The following is a 16,782-nucleotide window of genomic DNA, read 5'->3' as shown; positions in this document are numbered from 1 at the left end:
TTTATTTAGATTTATATACCACCCTCCCCGAAGGCTTCAAAGCTTCATAGCTTCAAAGATCTGACAAGAGTAATCTATATCATGCAACCTTGTCTCCCCAAGTCACCATGTCTCCCTCCGTAAAACGGTATTCCAATTTACAATTGTTTCTGCTTGGCCAATGTTTTGACATTGAGTGGCCTCCACAAATAATCAGATAACAGTCTCTTTCTCTTATTTTCTGGAGCACTGCTGTGCCAACAGGACTCTTGTTCAAACTCTTCCCATAACCGAGACTCACTTAGACCATTGGGGTCTTGCTTAGACCATTCATAGATTTTGGTTAGGTTGGCTTCGTTGGAGCTTTTAGCGTTATGGCGCGGCAATGCCCAACGATGGCCTACTAAAAATGAAATATCAGGAGCAGATGCTGGCCATTGCGCGGTGTCTTTCTGAATGTCAATAGCACAAATGTCTGAGAAATGTGGCGCTATCAGTCGAGAAGCGAGAGCCCCACCACAAAAATTGATCTTTCATCATCATATCTGTTCGCCGCATCACCAGAAATGCATTTGGACAATACATCATCGACGCTATTGATTTTCTTCCATTTAAAGGCCTTTACACTGATGACTGCGCGGTGAACAAAAGTTCTTCTGAACTATCGCATGTGGGATGGCCAATTACATGCATTACTACGTGGAGTGGATGGAACGCAATAAGTCACGAAAGAGTTTGGGCTTCAAGCACTTGCTTCAGTTCATCTATGAAATCTGTCTCCCATTGTGCCTTTCTACTGTGGTCATTGGTGACATGGAGACAACACCGGTAGGGTGAGGGATTTCACTCCTCTCTAGTCATAGCAGGGACCCTTCCAAAATAGCCACCAACAGCCTGCAGTGGTAGAGCATGGCTCAGTGGTAGACCATCTGCTTAGCTTAACTTGTTTGGAAATGTTTAAACAGAGGCTGGATAGCCATCTGATGGAGAGGTTGATTCTGTGAAGGTTCAAGAGGGTGGCAGGTTACAGTGGGTGAGTGATAGGGTTGTGTGTGTTGCAGAGTGCAGGGGTTGGGCTAGATGACCCAGGAGGCCCCTTCCAACTCTATGATTCTAGGATTCTATGAAATACTAGGGTCAACTCTACTTAGCTTCTGAGATCTGGCAGGTTTGGGCTAGCCAGGGCCATCTAAGTCAGGGACCAGGTAGCAGGTGACGTGAAAGACCTCTACCTGAGACCATAGAGACCAGCTGTTAGTCTAAGTAGAAAGTACTCACCTTGATGCATCAACAGTCTGACTCAGTGGAAAGCAGCTTCATATGTAGAAATGTCTTTGGTTGGATTTGTAATGTCTCCATTCTCCAGAAGCCCATCTCTTCTTGCACCAGGATGTTGCTTCCTGAGGACTTTTCTGGGGCTTCTGGCTTTTCGCCTCCACACCGTCTCCTGCAGTTGGAACTGGGCTGTCATCGGGTAGCCAGTTACGGTCTGCCCTGCAATAAGCTGAAGAGATGAAATGGGACTCTAAATTCAGGATTAAACAAATCAAGAATTTAGGCATCAGACACGTTGGGCCTCAGCCAGCTGGCAATAAACGTTGCAAATTAATTTGGGAAACAACAGGCTCAACCCATCCCTGGTGATTGTCAGGTATGTGGATTTCAAAGACAGGAACAGATGTTTGAATCCATTCTTGTCCATTCATTTGGGCAAAACAATTATTCTGTGCGTGGACCGCACAAGCCTTTCGCTTTCTTAAGCATGACAGGCTATCGACTTCATCTGGTACCTTTCATGGCACTCCGGTCCATATGACAGGAGTCACCTCAGTTCTTTTCATTGGTTGATTATAGTCAAAATGTGAACCTGCCTTTTATGCTGCATCTTTGGTCTATCAAGGTCAGGACTGTTGACTCAATTTCAGGGGGCTGGGAATTTCACACCGAAAACATCTGACTTTATCACATGGTTGCAATCAGATATAAGTCGGTCGCCATGTCTTTTGGCAAAGCACCGAATGGCTCAGAATTTTCCCAACCGTTTTGCATCTTTTGTCTTCAAAAGTGTGCAAGGGTGGAAACACTGCCACTTAAGCAGATCGACAGCTGTTCACATTTCTAAAAAACACCAAATGGTAGGATTTTTCAAGATACAGCATTGGCCATTCAGTTCGTGGTGCATGGTTGAAGCATGAACCGAACCACAACCCCATATGAACTGGGAGGTTGGTTCACAAACTGACTCAGTTTGTATTGGTTAAGAAGGCATTTCAAGTTAAAACCCCTGCTTTCTGCTCCCCACTCTTTTTCATGGGGAGCAGAAAGCAGGAGTTTAAATAGTTCCCCCCCCCCAAACCCAGATCTGGCAGTCTTAATAATTGAACAACCCAGGGTATAAATTCATGTGGGTCGCTGTGTTGGTCTGAAGTAGCACAACAAAAATAGAGTCCAAGAGCACCCTTTAGACCAGCAAAGATATATTCAAGGCGTGAGCTTTCGAGTGCAGGCACTCTTCCTCAGACTAAACTGTGGCTTCATTTGGATGTTGTGACACAGTTTACTAATTTACTAAAATTAGCTTTTGCCTTATATCTCCACTGTTATGTTGGTTGTTCATTAGTCTGAGGAAGAGTTCTGGCACTCAAAAGCTCACACCTTGAATAAATCTTTGTTGGTCTTAAAGGTGCTATTGGGCTCTATTTTAGCTAAAACAAGGTATAAAACAGTGTAAGTCAAAATGCAGCAACCTGAAACAGTATTGATAAAGTTATCATCTAGCAGATTAAAAAAAAAAAACTTTAGAAAAGAATCTCTCTTAAAAACAACTCTATTTATATTTATTTTATTTATAATTCAATTTCTAGGATATACATTCCCACATGTGGGCTTGGGGCAGTTTGCAGCAGTAGTGTTTTGGCAAGGCATCAGAAGGATGGTCAAGTAGATACCAGGTCAGACTACCGGGGAAGGGGTATTCCAAAAGGAAGGGGCCACCAAAGAAAAGTCCCTGTTTCTGGGTAAGGATAAAAAGGAGGCAAGGAGAATCTAAGCCACTTGGGGAGAAAGGCAGGGTAGAAATGAAAGGACTAAATGAATAAACCAGGATTTTTTTTTTCTTTCTGGGTGAAAGAAACCCCCTCTTCCCCCCTCCCGGGCCTTATTAGATAAAACAGTTCCTTAAAGCTCGGCTTCAATCAAGCTTTTCAGCAAATCCCCAGAAGGTTTGCCGCCAATTTCCTTTGACATCCGTGCAATCCCATTGACTTCCGTGAGACAACACACTCAGTTGGAAGAGAGCGCCGTCTGTTTGGTCGGCAGCCCTCTTTATTCGATAAATAATGTGCGAAAGCCAATTCCCCCCCCCCACACACACACACACCTTCTTCCTGGCAGTGGTTGTTGTGCCGCCTAGACTTAAGTAAACATTGAGCTCCATGTTCTATTTAAAGAGTTCTGGCAAAGTGTAGCCGAGCTTGAATAGCATCACGCTCTCTCCTGAGGGGGTCCCGTGGATTGGCTAGTAGATTCAGCCTCAGGTTGCCAACTCCTGCTTGGGAAACATTTGCCTGGGGACCCTGAGAAAGGAGAGACCTCAGCAAGGTAAAATTCTGAAATGCTCTCTCTAAATCTGGATTTTGGTTGTAATTCTGGCAGACCTCCAGGCTTCCCCTGGGGATTGGCAACCCTATTGCTGCTCTACAGTTCCATAGGCCTCCATTTTCCCCATTTATGGAAGAAAAACCATCTCATTTTCCTTCTGTAGAAAATGCCAGTCAAAGGGCTTTCTCAGTTTACCAGGGCAAAGGAAGAATTCCAGTGAGAAAATACACAAAAGAGCAAAGTTGTTAATAGGAACTTCACAAGCTGTTGTTTAAATTCGAGTCGCCTCAGGAGATCAGACTTTTTAGCAGAACACTCAATGTTTGCCTGGGCCTATTCTACACATATTAGATAATACACTTTCCAGGCACTTTAGAAGCAGATTTTCCTCTACCCCACAGCTCTTCCAGCTGCAAAAGCACATTTTAATGTGCATTATCCACTGTGTGTGGAATGGTCCCTGGTATCCCTTGATGCCTCACAAGCTGTAGGCTATGACTGCAATCGCTTGACTCCAGCACCAGGCAGTAAGATAGACTGCTCTGACATATGGGGGTTTCTTGCTGCTCATCTAAGCTAATAGCCAAATGATAGACTTGCTCTCCATTGAGGTTTATAATCCTTTTACAAGTCACTTTAGCGAGCTTTCGATTTCCTGTGTCAAGACCCATCCATCTGGAAGGGGATGGAAAATTTGGTCTGTGTGTGCTTTGCCAGATGCATCCTGCTGAACTTTTATTCCTCTCAACTATACTCTTTCCTTCAAAAGAACAACGTTCCTCCTCTCTTCTTTCCCTTATCTTCTCATTGCTTCATGTTCCTCAAAAGGGAATAAAGCCCACCCGAAACCCCCGCGCCTGGATCTCGGTTGCTATCTTACTTTAAAATCGCACCATTGTCAGTATTAAACTAACACTCCACAATAGGTTACAATATAATCCATTTAGCGCGAGGTATTTTCATGCAAATCCATCAAGGTGCCTCACAGGAAGCGACAAAGGAGGGGGAAATGAATGAGACCCAACCTCTGGAACAACTGAGAAAAGAAACCTTGAAATCTACTTTTCAAGCCGCGGTATGCAGCTTCCCCCCTTCTTGAGATGCAAAGGAAGGTGTGTGGTAGCACTGGAACGAGGAACACCCTGTGGTAATGTGAACAGCAGTGGCACCGAAACAGCTATTGTCCCAGAAGGAGAATGGAAATCAAACACAGAATGCGTCTCCAGGGTTTTGCATGAAAAGGTCCCGGGTTCAATCCCTGGCATCTCCAGTTAACAGGATCAAGACGTAGATGGCATGAAAGCTTCTGCATGAAACCCTGAAGAGCTTCTACCAGCCATAGTAGACAATAATGACTCTGAGGGCCCAAAGGCCTGATTCAGTATGAGGGATCCTCATTTTCAGAATGATGTGGCTTTAGGAAACGTTGTCCAGAAAAAGACAAAACACACATTTCCCCGAGATCTTTGGAGTGGTAAGCAAAGATATACAATGGATATAAAAACAGGTAGAATGTAGAACACGTAGATTAGTTCAATCTACCATGTTTCCAGCAGACACTTATAGCTGGGGAAGTTGGACGATGAAGAAATTGGACAAGAGGAGAGTCAATTTGTTTGAACTCTGGTGCTGGAGAAAGCTTCTGCCACTTCCACGGACAGCAAAAGTTGCCAACAAGGAAATACTACTGCGCATCTATCATTGGAAGGCAAAATCACGACACTCTGGCTCACTCACTTTGGCCATCTCATGCGATCCAAATCAATGGAGAGAGCAATTAGGCTAGGACTGGTCAATGGTAGAAGGAAGCCAGGCTGACCAAGAACATGGTGGTCAGAGATGATCAAAATGGGCACAGGCCAGATCATTATACAATTAAAATAAGTGGTGAAAGATCAAAAGATGTGATGACAGTAGACCCAGAGGATGGGCAAGAGCTGGACACATCATCATCAGAACAGCTTCCCTGCTGGACATTGCTGAGCGGTCCTCAGTTTTACTGAACCTGGGGGCACTGGTGGAATTTTAAGAGCCTGTAGGATGGTCCACCACAAAATGTTTACCATGGCAAGGGGATAGGGTGCTATTCCCCCCTGCTCCCATCACCCACTACTGCCTCACTAGGGATTTGCTGAAAAACTGTATTTTTTGGGTTTGGAGTCACCATCAAGAGCAAATCTCAGCATCTATGCCCTGTTGTTGGCCTTGACCTTTCTGCCCTGTTGTTGGCTCTCCAGAGGAACTGGTTGGCCACTGTGTAAGGCAAGATGCTGGATTAGATGGGCCACTGGTCTGATCTAGCAGGGCTCTTCTAAGGTTCTTATGGAGGCCTTGGCCTCTCTGCCCTGTTGTTGGCCCTCCAGAGAAACTGGTTGACCACTAAGTGATGCTGGACTAGATAGACCACTGGCAATAACCAAACACCTCCGAACATCTCTTGTCTTGAAAACCCAACAAGGGTCTTGACTTCATGGCAAGAACAACAAGCAGACTGGGTACTGGGCAAAGTATGGTTGCCAAACTTGAGTTGGGAAATTTATGGGACATTTGGGCGTGGTGCCAGGATAGGGCAGAGCTTGAAGAAGGAAGGGACCTCAGCATGGTAGAGTGTCATGTTCTCCAGAGCAGGGGGGGAGCCTAATTTCTACTGGACAGAGATCAGTTGTGATACCTGGAGATCTCCTGGTCCCACCTGGAGGCTGACATCTTGAGATGCAAGCATAGACAGAGCCCACAGAAACCACTCAAGAGCTACAACTCTGCTTTTATTGTCCACCCGCACGCCAGTCCCTGCAGGATACACCAGACAAGTAAGTAAACAAAAAGTTAATTTTATAGCAAAGAGGTTTGTGTATCACCTGTCCCCCACACCCCAAGTCAGATTCCAGCCTTTCTCCGGCTTGAAGACAGGTGGGTTTTTTTCCCCCTGCTTTCTTTTTTTTATGGTGAAGCTGTAAAACCCTGGAAAACAGCAGAGTTTATGGCAGAAGCACTCGCAGGCCCTTTAACTATAGTGGTATTCATGGTTACCACGACAAGGAAGGTATTATGCCGGGCTCGTAGTAAAGTTAAACCTGCCCTGGGGGCACTCTGAAATGCTAACAGCTCTTGCATGCACTTAAGAGGGCTGAAGCACAGGTGCGGGCCGTCCAAGTATGCGCTTGGCAGAAAATCTTCTCGAGTTACACCCCAGCCCCCCCTCCAGCATGCACCCTCTCCCCGTTATTGCCATTATTTTATTTGCTGTTTTGGACCGTAGAGCTGGAAACATTTCTCTAGTTGTGAACAACTATATTTGATTAAAAGCTGTCAGGTTTATCTGCCTAGGAGGAGAGAAGAAAGATGTGTTCCCCCCAGAAAGGAAATCAATGTGTCTTTTTGATAGATGCCAACGGGGGGGAACGGGAAGGGTGTCTCCTTAAACGGCCATGGTGGAAAACCAACCAGACACTACCATTAGCAGCGGACGTAATTGCAGGGGAGAAAAGCCGGTCTTTATATTGTATAATCCATGTTTACGGAACTAATGGGCAATGGCGAGGCAATAGAATGGGAGCCAGGGACGGGTTTCTGATAAGGGGGGACAAGTTGCGGACCGAAGCAGAATAGAAAAGTAGGGGTGGATGGAAGGCATCTTTAAAACACTGAAACATATGCTCTTGAAGGTGCCTTCTACTGAGTCATGCCACTGGTTGGTCAAGGCCTGTCTTTTCTCTGAAGTTTCCTATCTACATGTGGAAGTCTTCCAGAATTACAGCTTGTCTCCTACATTTTCCTGATGATAAGCGTTATTGTCTGGACCACGGTGGACCAAGCTAACCCCATTTCATCAGATCCCAGAAGCTAAGCAGGGTCCAGGACTTGAATGGCTAGACCAATCTCATTGGATCTTGGAAGCTAAGCAGGGTCGGCCCTGGTGAGGCCTTGGATGGGAGACCAACAAGGAAGTGGCCACCAGAGTCCTGTTTATGTCAGTCAAGGAAAACAGATCAGAGTGGTCCAAAGTAGGACCTTGAGCCAGCCCAGGGACTCCACTTCTCCTTCTGTATCATAGTCAGCAGATAGATCCTGGTGGAGCGACAGAATTTTCTCTGCAAATTCCCAGTGTGTTCCCTGTCCCGTCCCTGATGCCATTTAAAAACCACTGACCTCATGAATTAAAGGTCTAAATGGATCATCCCCCCCCCTTAAAAAAAAGGCTAAAAAACATATTCCCTCCAGTTCTGCTTGTGAAAGAGGCTAACATTAGCTGCCGATCTGTTCAAATACTCAGAGACACAAATTGAACATGGCCCACACTTGTAGTTTTATGGCCAACTTGCCCATTGCCCTAGATCAGGGGTAGTCAAACTGTGGCCCTCCAGATGTCCATGGACTACAATTCCCATGAGCCCCTGCCAGCGTACACTGGACATCTGGAGGGCCGCAGTTTGACTACCCCTGCCCTGGAAAGTCCATGCATTAATTATCAAGATATTTCCACAGTATACAACTTTTCTCCACCATCTCTTGCTCATCCCGTTGCAGATGATTTTGGCTTTCTGATTAGAAGGAAGAACAAGCAATCTTATTTATGGGGATTAAATCTCTCTGGTATCATAAAAGCTGGAAATACAGTGTATGGTCTTGTAATGAAATCGGGATTTATTTATTTTTTTTAAAAAAAATCTTACTGGCCCAAGCTGTGAAAGTCAACATGATGTTAACGTTCTTTGCGATGCATAAACGGTGCCAAAAGCTATTACAGTTGTAGTAAATTTTGATTACTGGAGCTGTTTGTTATTTTATGTCTAGAAGATAAAGCTAATATTGAAAATAGCTCTCTTCTCTTGCATGTATAAATTGCTTCCATAAAATATTATGCTTTCAAAACAATTAGAAATGGGAAGAGAGAGAGAGAGAGAGAGAGAGAGAAATTGTTTTACTGAGGATTTCTAAGCCAAAATACATGCTGTACAAAAAGTACCCAAAACGAAAACAAGCTGGCTGCTTTCCTCTGTCTCTGCTATCCTGTGCGACTTGCCCGGTCTTCTCATGTCATTACCCCCATGCGTCCTGCTCCAACCCTCCCACCAATAACATCCGGTGATTCGTGGGGTTGGGAAAACACAGTGCTTCATAATCAGACTCCACCCAGAATCCAGAATTGGAGAAATGTTGACCATAAACCTGTACGGCTCAACAACAACAAAACAGAGGGCAGTAACTAGGAAGAATAAAACCAATTAATTTTCTATTAGCTACAATAGCTAAAAGGAGCCTCTTTGTTCAGGTGCAATCTTGCAGTGCTAGATGCTGAAATGCTCAAGAAGCCAGCCGCTAATACTGTGTGGTGTCCTGCACTGACTTATTCAATGACGTATTAATAAGGACCAAAGTTTGGGTCCATGCACGTGAATGCTTATACTTTGGATAAAACTGAGTTGGTCTTTAAGGTTTCTTTGTTCTGCTGCTTCAGACCAACGCAACTACGCACCAAATCTATATCATTAAGGAAACCTCTTGTATCTGCTGGACTGCAGCAGAGCTCAAAACGAAATGGACACCTAGTGATAGCAAGGTATCTGAGATATCCATTAACAAAGTCAACAGGGTGAAGGAGGCAGCATGAAGTAACATCTAGAGGGCTGGACTAGTATCTGCAAGGCCTGGGTTCAAATCTTCACTCTGCAGCCTTCTGGTAGGGGATGGAGCCTGGAGAGGGTTTTGGGACAGGAAGGACCTCAGTAGGATGTCATTCCATCAAGTCCACCCTCCCAAGCAGCCATTTTCACCAGGGAAACTGATCTCTGTCCTCACAAATCAGTCGTAATTTCTGGCGGTCACCAGTAGTTACAACAAGCAAATAGGTAGATAAACTGACAGATGGGCTACGAAGAAATGTGAAGAAGAAACGTCTTTAATTCAAGTTAGTACATGATGCCAAAACGTGGACCGGTTAAAAGACACTCCCGTTTTCAGAACTTTCCTCGGTGGCTTAAATGAGTAGTAACATACTGTCCGCGCCAATGCTGGTTGGCAAATATCTCTGAGCAATGTATGTGAAATCGCAAAGTACGGAAATCGCAAAAAACGGAGAGTTACCGGCTACCAGTGCTCCGTTCTCCGCAAAACAGGATTTGGGGCGAGTAATTTTCTGCATATGACCACTATACTTGGTGATTTCAGATACATTGCTCAGAGACACTTGCCAACCAGCATTGTTGTGGCATGGAAAATATGTTACTACTCGTTTAAGTCACGGAGGAAAGCTCTGAAAACATGCCTTTTAACCGGTCCATGTTTTTAAAATTGGGTACTTGAATTAAGGACCTTCCTTCTTCGTAGCCGGTCTGTCAGTTTCCTCACCTGGAGGTTGACAGGCCTTGCAATGGAAATCCACTCTGATCGCACTTTCTTACCCATCCAGCCTCGCAGGGTTGTTGTGAGGATTTCCGAGGGGATGGAAATCCTTGTATGCTGTCCTCTTTGGAGGAAATGTGGGTTAAAATTCACGAAAGAAATGTTTGGTGCTGGGAAGTCTTCGGTTGCACTAGATGACCCTGGTGGCAGCGTCAAATTTTAAACTCCGATAGTTTCCCTGACATTCTGCCACAAGCTTGCAGATTGTTCCGTCTTTCCAGGATCTGAAGAGCCGGGTGACAGTATTTCGGGAGGGGGAGGGGGGAGAACAGCGATTGATAAAGCAAAGCAATTGGCGTTATTTCCTATGCATGAAATTGATTAAATGCTTCACTAAATGGCTTATAAATCTGCCTCTCATATTTCTGTCACCCACTGAAAAAGATTACAGCCAGCCTTTCGATGGCCGTGTTGTGTACAATACCAAATTACAAAAGGTTGTAAAAACTAATGTTTTGTTTAAAGGTTTGACTAGGACCATATGCCTTCGAGTGACCTTGAGTAAGCTATTCTAATTCGAAACATTTCAAAGTGGGTAAAAGACGGGGGGGAGGGGAAGACCACAAAATCCATCTGCATAATAATATTTTCTTTCAAGAAAACCCACACACACCCCTTTCGACTCGTATGGTTTTGTTTGCCAGGCAGATCTTTTTTTGAGGTACAACCCATGAAATGGCCTAATGCTGAATCAAGCCCAACTCTGACAGGTAGCAGCTCTGGGGCCTGGGGTGGAGGTCTTTCACACCCCTAACCACTTGTTCAGCTTAACTGGAGAGACCGTGGATTGAACCAGTGAACTTCTGCATGTCATACAGATGCTCTACCGCTGAACCCTCCACAAATACATGTCCACACATGAGGTTGGGTAATACTGAACTCTACCCCATACTCCCTGGTCCTTTGAACTGGAAATGCCGGGGATTGAACTGGGGACCTTCTGTGTGCCAAAAAGAGACTCTTCCACTAAGCCACTGCCCCTCCCCATAGTTCTCTAGTAAATAATGGACTTCTAAGTAACTATTATCCATCATACATATTTTGGAGTTCATGATAACACATGGTTACTTGTGTATCAGTACACGGAGCTGCCTTGAACCAACAGGCTCGTGGTCCATCAAGGTCATTGATGGTGTCTACCCTGGATTTCCTTGGTGGTCTCCCATCCAAATAGTAATGAGGGCCATCCCTGCTTAGCTTCCAAGATCTCATGAGATTAGGCTAGCCTGGCCTATCCAAATCAAGTCAAGAAACGTTCAGAGGTGGTCTGCCATTGACCCTACACTTCCCTGGTGGTCCTCCATACAAGTACTAAGTACCACTGAGCCACTGAGGACAATCCCATCACCTCCCGCCTAGTCTTTTAAACTGAAGATGATGGGGGATTGAACACGGGACCTTCTGCGTACAATGCGTTCTCTATCGAGTTCTGCATCGCTCACATGACAAGCAGGATTCAAATGCCACTGCAATACATTATTTATCGTTTCAATTACCTCATTCATATCCTGTGTCTCTCCCCAATGGGGACCCAAAGCAACTTTCCTCCATATTCCCCAAACTTTGCGAGGTACATTAGGCTGAGTGACTGGGTTAAGGTCAACCTGCAAGTTTCCATGGCAGATTGGGCATTAGAATGTGGGCCTCTCAGAACCTAGTACAGATGCTGTACCACATGGCCTCACTAGAGATGAGATTCTAATGCAAAGTGCTCAAAAATGACAAGCAAAAAATAGAAACTGGGCCAAGTTATGCTCTGAGTGTATCGCTCCGTTTGACGTCAATGTTTTTTTTTTCCATCCAATCCAAGGTCTTCTCATTCATCTTGAGAATTCCAAGAGGCAATGATGTCTCTCCCATAGCCACTTACCCCTCCCTTTCCTCGTCTTTTGTGTCCCTGGTCTTTATCACTCACCTTTTGCTGGGAAAGGTAGCTCTCCACGAAAAAAAAGGGGACGGTTCAAAATTATTGCAATAGAAAACAGAACCTATCCCGGGCTATATTAAACAATTTCACAATGAATACAAATAAACATTTCTTATCTCTTCTTTTTTTATATATATATGTATATAAGCACAACCAGAACGGCCTCCAGATTGAACCGTTTTCAATTGGGTTTTCCTCAGTGGTTGTCAAGTTTTCCTTTTAAATTATATATATGTGGCCTTTGGCTCCCAGGTTTGGGGAGGTCTAGTCAAAAGGTAGCTCTACCAGGCAGGGCCTTCTCAGGGGTGGCAGCCTTATAACGAAACTTCCTCCAAAGTGAGACTCACCTGGTTCCCTCGCTCGCAAACTTCAGACTTCTCTATTTCATGTCCAGCGTGACATGGCCGCCTGTCGCATTTTTCTATTCTGCCTCAGCCTCAACTTGATTCTCGTGACAAGAAGGGACTTGGGCGGAATGACCAAACAAGGTCAGCTGTCGAGCTTCCTAGGTGAAGCACAGTCCAGATCCTCAGCTGGCGCTCCTTCTGGTGGAGCCATGGTTTCAGTGGTAGAACATCTGCTGTGCATGCGGGGCGTCCTTGGTTCAGTACTTGGCATCCCTAATTGAGGTAGTAGGTAATGAGACTCCAGAGAACTGCTGCCAGTCAGAGTTGACAATACACGGACTAATAGCTTTACTCAGTATTCAGCAGCTGTACCTCCGCTCTCTTTGGATCTTGCTGCAATTTTTTCCGGCTGTTGAATACGTGGTGCTGCTGGCCTCATATCATCTGGACACTGATGTTAAGAATCTTTCTCTGCTTTCTGAAAGGATGGGAAGACAGCAAAATAAATTTAAAATTAAACTAAGTTGGGAAGTTCACATTCCCCTACTGGATACATGAGCCAGCTTGGTGCAGTGGTTAGGAGAGCGGACTTCTAATCTGATGGAGTCAGGTTCGATTCCGCACTCCCCATATTCTTGGGAAAGGAGTTCACTTGTAAGAACTTGCAAATCTGCAACATTTCCTTAGGGGGGAGGGAAAGGCACTTAACATGTAGCCAGCCTGAGACCGTCAGACCTCAGAAGCTAAGCAAAGTGGGCCTTGATCATACTTGGATGGGGGACCACTAAAGAAGACTGAGGTCGCTACACAGAGGCAGGCAACAAACCACTTCTGTCTTTTACCCTGACAACACCATGGGGTTACCAAAAGTTGCCTATATGGCCACATCTTCCATGGAGCTCTTTGATGGCTTCACAGATCTCTTTCTTTCTTTAAATAATGAGAGGTGAAGGTTCAAAGAGAAGCCAGGAGCTGAAAAAATTCATGGAATCCACAAGGACCTGTTCTCCAATCCCGCCATGACTTTTCCCATTTTGAACAAAAATCCTGACTCCAAACTATTTCTTTATTAACTTTATTCACACCCCAACTTTCTCCCCTATGGGGACCGAAGGTGGCATCCACCATTCCCCTCTGCTCCATTTTATCCTCACAGGAGCCCTGCGAGGTAGGTTAGGCGATGACTGGCCTAAGTCACCGAGTGAGCTGCCATGCAAAATGGGGATTCGAACTCAGGCCTCCCAGATACTGAACCTCTTAACCACTGCGCCACCCTGGCTCCCTAAAAGTAACCTCCGATCTGCAAGCCAGTGAGCAAGCTGGATAGCTAACTCTGATAAGTCAAGGACACATTTTAAAGCAATAAACTCACAACTAGAGTCACCCTGCAACAACAACAACAAAAACCCTGAAACCTCCACTCTGGAATTCCGCAAATTTGCGTCTCGAACTCTAGCAGATGCTTGAGTACACTCACAGAAAGAAGACCTTTCCCCTCTTCTGGTTTTTTGCGGGTTTGGGGTTTTTTTTTTGTTTTTTTTAAAAACTCGGCTGTGAGTGGGAGACTTTAAAAGACGCCACTCACTGGAGGGTGACAGAGACTGAATGGCTTCAAGTGCTTAAACTGACATAATTAATATTTTTAAGGGAGCCCCTGACATCCTAAGCTCTGTACACACTATTTACCTTTTCAACAGCCCCTGTAAATGCTCAGTGACAAAATATATTATTCCCGGCCTGTAATCCATTCATGAAAAGGTCAGTCTCTTACCATTATTTTGTCAACGGAGAAGTGTTACCTCTAGGCAATAAGTTAATTTTTAAATTAGAGGAGAAGAAGGAGTTCTTAAGCTTTGGGCTTTCTTTCTTTCTTTTTTCAAGCCTCAGTATTTGTTATATAATGAACAGGGCCACTTGATGCAGGTTTTGCGCTGAGGAGAAAGATGTGTTTGCCTTAGGAACACACGAAAGAATGTCACTTTTAAACTTAGAAAGTTTTTTGGGGGTTTTTTTTGGTTTGTTTTGCAGAAGGTGAAAGATTCCCATCTTTCTTGAAACATCTTAGAATGGCTGAGTGTTATCTGAAAAATGGGGGGAGAAGGGTGTTTATTGGGAATCTCAGATGTTACCCCCCCCCCCCGGGGCCTTTCCCAAAAAAATGTGCAGCCATAAGAAAGAAAGAAAGAAAGAAAGAAAGAAAGAAAGAAAGAAAGAAAGAAAGAAAGAAAGAGGGAGGGAGGGAGGGAGGGAGGGAGGGAGGGAGGGAGGGAGGAGAGAGAGAGAGAGAGAGAGAGAGAGAGAGAGAGAGAAAGAAAGAAAGAAAGAAAGAAAAGAAAGAAAGAAAGAAAGAAAGAAAGAAAGAAAGAAAGAAAGAAAGAAAGAAAGAAAGAAAGAAAGAAAGAAAGAAAGAAAGAAAGAAAGAAAGAAAGAAAGAAAGAAAGAGGGAGGGAGGGAGGGAGGGAGGGAGGGAGGGAGGGAGGGAGGGAGGAAGGAAGGAAGGAAGGAAGGAAGGAAGGAAGGAAGGAAGATTGCTAGGAGAAAGATTGCTTCATATGTTTAAGGCAGGTCTGCAAATGAAGTGGTCTTCTGCTAGGTTTACCAAAGTCAGTAAGTGTCCACTCTGGCCACAGCTCCACACCAGGGTTCCCAGTGGACTTCTTAAATAAACAGTCTTGGCGTGTTCGGCAAAAGCAATTTATTGAAAAGAAACAAACTGAACTCGTGATTTTTTGTTGTTGTTAAGTCGGATTGGCAATACACATGCAAATCGATTTATTCCTCATTGGCTCCACCCTCAGATCACATCATGCCACCTCACCGAGGAAAGGAACCTCCCCACTTTCCCAGGCACATTTGCAACACCCAGCTGTTAAGCCCAGCCTTCAAGGACAGTGTTACAAAACAACCCCACAAAACAACCCCTAGCCACTACAGAAATCAAAGTGAAACTATAAACGACCCCCTACTTCAAAACAATCCCTTCCTCCAGAGAACACAGAAATACAAAGCATGCACATAGTAAAAACATGGCAGGATGCACGTGCCAACACGGATCCTGACAGCAGAGGGCTTTCACATCTCCAACCACCTGTTCCTTTTAACCAGAGATGCCCGAGATTGAACCTGGGACCTTCTGCATGCCAAGCAGATGGTCTACCACAGAACCTGCCTCCAAATAATGTCTGCATGTGTAAAGCTACTTTAGGCTGAATCGGTTGACCAAAGTCCATACTGCTGCTTTGACAAGCAGTAGCTCTCCAGGGCCTCAGGCCTTTGTCTTTTTCATCAACCACTACCTGATTCTTTTAACTGGAGAGATTGAACCTGAGAGCTTCTGCAGGCCAAGCCAATGTTCTAGCGCTGAGCCATGGCCACATCTCATGAGTCACCCGCTGGGTAGTTCCAATGCAAAGTTGTCTTCTTCAAAGCTAAGCAGGGTTGACCCAGGATAATACTTGGATGGAGGACCTCCAAGGATTTGGAAGCTAAGCAGGGTTGACCCTGGATAGTACTTGGATGGAAGACCTCCAAGGATTTGGGTGGTAGGTCCTCCAAGGAACACTAAGAGAGACAGGCAATGGCAAACCGTGTCCAAACATCCCTGGCTAGTATTTGGATAGGAGACATCCAAGGATTTGGATAGTAGGTCCTCCAAGGACCACAAGACGTCAGGGAATGGAGGCAGCCAGTGCCAAAACCACCTCCAAACGTCCCTTGCCCGGCAGCCGGACAATCCTCCAATCTGACCACACTACACATGCCACACGATAAATAAATAATACTCCGCTGTGGACCGCCTGCTCAAGGCACGCCGAATGCCATGTGCCTCCTTCGTCCAATAACTTGTCTTGTAATTGGCGTAGTGATTACAAATGTCATCGTGTTCCAGTATAGAGAAGCCCCGCCCTCCCTCGGTCCCTCTCACAGCCGCCCAAGAAAACGCTCTTTCATCCTCAGGGCTCCCAAACTGGCTTGTGTCAGGTTCTGCTCCAGGCCTCTGCAGATAAAGATCAAGAGATGATTGGACACACACACATTCTTAACATGGCTGACCAGGGCCTCTTAGGAGGCAACAAGGAACCTGTCATTATCCCCACAAAGCTCTCCTTTCTTCCTCCCCTTATCTCTCCCAGATGAGGCTGAGATTCTTATTAACTCGTTAATGACTGAAGATGTCATTCAGTCATGGCGAGAGGTTAAAAGGCAAGGGACGGGAACGTATTGGCTTGTTTTAATTAATGGAGCTCAAGTTCTTTTAGGAATTTTTTAAAAAAATCGTTTGGATTCCACCTTTGAGGAGGGATGAGAGTGCCCAAGTGTTGTTAAATGATCTGTTTGGGAGGCCTTACAAACAGCCCTTGAAACTTCATATTAATGAATACTGATCAAGGTTTGTGACAGTGAATTTAGATGCAAATAGGATAGGGGGAACTGTGAGATTTTGTAAGGAAATATCTCTATGGGGTGAAAGCATGCATGTGGTTGTGTGAATATGTTGTTGTTATGTGCGAAGTCGTGTCCGACCCA

At 45.1% G+C, this 16,782-nt stretch overlaps 1 long non-coding RNA gene across 8 annotated transcripts in view; it reads right to left on the bottom strand.

The window, feature by feature from the left end:
- The window catches only part of LOC143827649 (uncharacterized), an 89,874-nt gene that overhangs the window by 26,643 nt on the left and 46,449 nt on the right, over positions 1 to 16,782 (bottom strand). For 6 of the 8 annotated variants that reach the window (XR_013227375.1, XR_013227372.1, XR_013227373.1 and 3 more), the window contains 2 exons: positions 12,256 to 12,733; positions 1,258 to 1,483 (listed from right to left, as the gene is read on the bottom strand). This is a non-coding gene — a long non-coding RNA (uncharacterized LOC143827649). Of the gene's footprint in view, positions 1 to 1,257; positions 1,484 to 9,980; positions 10,206 to 12,255; positions 12,734 to 16,782 lie in introns of all 8 variants that reach the window. The other 2 variants (XR_013227374.1, XR_013227378.1) reach the window with 2 other exon arrangements.

This window comes from Paroedura picta, chromosome 18, assembly GCF_049243985.1.
Source record: "Paroedura picta isolate Pp20150507F chromosome 18, Ppicta_v3.0, whole genome shotgun sequence".
Lineage (NCBI taxonomy): Eukaryota > Metazoa > Chordata > Lepidosauria > Squamata > Gekkonidae > Paroedura > Paroedura picta.
This window is presented reverse-complemented; position numbering and strand designations above follow the sequence as displayed.